Consider the following 2,806-nt stretch of genomic DNA (forward strand, 5'->3'; position numbering starts at 1 on the left):
CCTCTCGATGGAGGTAAAACCCTACTTCCTGCTTGATTAATATTGATGATATGGGTAGTACAAGAGTAGATCTACCACGAGATCGTAGAGGCTAAACCCTAAGAGCTAGCCTATGATGGTATGATTGTAATTGTGATCGGCCTTCTAAGGACCAACCTCTCCGGTTTATATAGACATCGGAGAGGGCTAGGGTTTACATGGAGTCGGTTACAAGGAAGGAAATATAATATCCGGATCGCCAAGCTTGCCTTCCACGCAAAGGAGAGTCCCATCCGGACACGGGCCGAAGCCTTGAGTCTTGTATCTTCACGCTTCAATAGTCCGGACGTTGCACACAGTCTGGCTGTCCGGATACCCCCTAATCCAGGACTCCCTCAGTAGCCCCTGAACCAGCTTCAATGAAGATGAGTCCGGCATGCAGTATTGTATTCGGCATTGCAAGGCGGGTTCCTTCTCCGAATACTCTAGGATGATTATCGAACACATAGACCGTGTCCGGATCTACAAGATGATCTTCACATGGCATAAATCCGATCTGCTGGCAATCTTCGTGTGTCGTGCCCGTGCATCATGGCCTGGTCCAATGCGAACTGGAGTTTCTTATCCCACCACGACTCGTGTTACGAGGCGCTTTTATTGGCACGTCCCATTGAGGCAGAGATCGTGTTCCTTTTTTAGGGGATTTTACATTAATATGGGCGTGCGTGACCCCATGACGGTTGTTGGTATAACTCCGCGTGTCTTTAGATAAGCCTTAAACGGTCACACCGAGGACTCTTGATATTCACCCCCTTTATAAAGGGGTTGAGGTCTATGCCTCTATTCCACCTTCCTCACGCCTTCTCGAACCTAAAGTTCTAACACCCGAAACCCAAGCCTCAACACCCCAGATCCTCCAGTATGTCCGGATCCGTCCCTCAGGGCCGATGGGTGGCCTCCTCGATTCAAAAGGAAGACATTGCGAGGCTTAGGGAGGTCGGATACCTGACCGCCGATATTCAGCACAGGCTTCCTGCTCCAGGGCAGGTCATCCCCACACTGGAGCCTAATGAGTGCGTCATTTTTGTCCCACACTTCCTCCGCGGCCTGGGCTTTACCCTCGACCCCTTTGTGAGGGGCTCATGTTCTATTATGGGTTGGATTTTCATGATCTGGCTCCGAACGCCATCCTCCATATCTCGTCGTCCATTATCGTGTGCGAGGCTTTTCTCCATGTCACCCCACACTTCGGCTTATGGCTGAAGACCTTCAACATGAAGCCGAAGATGATCGAGGGGTGGCATGCGGAGTGCGGAGGTGCCGTAATAAGCAGGAACGCCGATGCCCCATGGCCAGAGGGTTCTTTCCCGGAAGTATCCGACGTAAGGCAACGGAGGTGGTTTTATGTCACGGCTCCCAGAGGCACGAAGTGGGTGGCTGCTCGCGAGTTCCGCTCGGGCCCTCCATCATAACTAGCATCCTGGACCGACGTAGGCGGAGTTGGGGGCCTGCTGGTGATGTACCAGTACTGCATAATCACATCCGGGAGCTTCTCGAGAGGGACATCAACTTCGTCAGCGTAATGTAAGTGATGTTAATCCGACGGATGTTGCCGTGCCAATGCTGGACTCTCCGGATGTGGGAGTTCAATCCAGAGGGTCCGCAGACTGTCAAGCACTTCTTTGGCTTGAAGCTCGGAGAGATGTGCAAATTATTCTTTGGACCGAAAGTAGAGTGTCCGGACACCACCGAGGATGCGGGCCTAAGCTGCAATCGCCTAGATACCCAAGTAAGTAATCTTGACACCGGACACCTTGTTTTGAGTTTGTCATAGTTGTTTATTCTGAAAATCATCCGTGGACAGGAATGGCTCAATAAGGCGGAGAGAATCAGGTGTCCGGCGCCACTTCCCGAAGGTTCGCCTGGTCCCACCATGGCCAAGATGCTTGACCGGGTACTCAGCAGGATGCCCTCAGGGAAAGACAAGGGGGAGAACGAAGAAACCGAACTCCACACGCTACACATCCGAACCAGGGGAATTGCTACCTCCCTTAAGGGGGATAGTCGGGAAAGGGAGGCTAAGGCCTCCTCCCCGCGCAGGAAGAAGAGGGCAGCCTCCGAAAACTTGGAGGCGGAGACGCCCAAATCAGGGAAAAAGACGTCCCTAGGGGGCCTTGCCCTGACAGGCACCCTCACCGCACCATGCCCTCCAACGGGCCAGCCCTCCACCAAGCTGTAAGCCAATCTACAATCCGAACGTACTGTGTTTCTCCTAGATCAATAACCAGGATTCAACTTTTTGCAGTTCGGCCAGCAGCTCTTCTCAACAGGGTTCGTCTTCGGGGGTCCTTCCTCCGGAGATGATGGAGAACGAGACCCCACCCCCTTCTCCGACTCATGAAGCGGGCGACACCGAGGTGTCGTCACGGAGGAGTCCAGATCTGCCGAAGCCGGAAGTCAATTCGTCAGCCGCCCTGCACCTAGAGCATTTGGCCACAACGGGGGCGATGGGAAGAGTCCGGCACAGTTCGATGTCCGGCCGGACGTACTGACGGGCTTACTAGAGCGAGCTGCGCTCTCGGAGGAGAACCACTCATTAATGAGTGCGGTGCTCGAGAAGATTTCATCCGCTACAAGCGGTTTGAATGAAGCATTCACAAGCCTGCTCAGAGGCTTTCAGGTATGTAATGAAGAATACACTATTTCTTTGGCTATGAGGCACGCGCTAGGTGTGCTCCCTATAGATAGTAGCCCCTGAGACTCTGGTTGCCCGCCCTAGGCGGCAAACGGGGGATCATAAACCAATGATTGTGCTGTACATATGTGC

The sequence above is a fragment of the Triticum aestivum genome, chromosome 6B (assembly GCF_018294505.1).
Source record: "Triticum aestivum cultivar Chinese Spring chromosome 6B, IWGSC CS RefSeq v2.1, whole genome shotgun sequence".
NCBI classification, from domain to species: Eukaryota; Viridiplantae; Streptophyta; class Magnoliopsida; order Poales; family Poaceae; genus Triticum; species Triticum aestivum.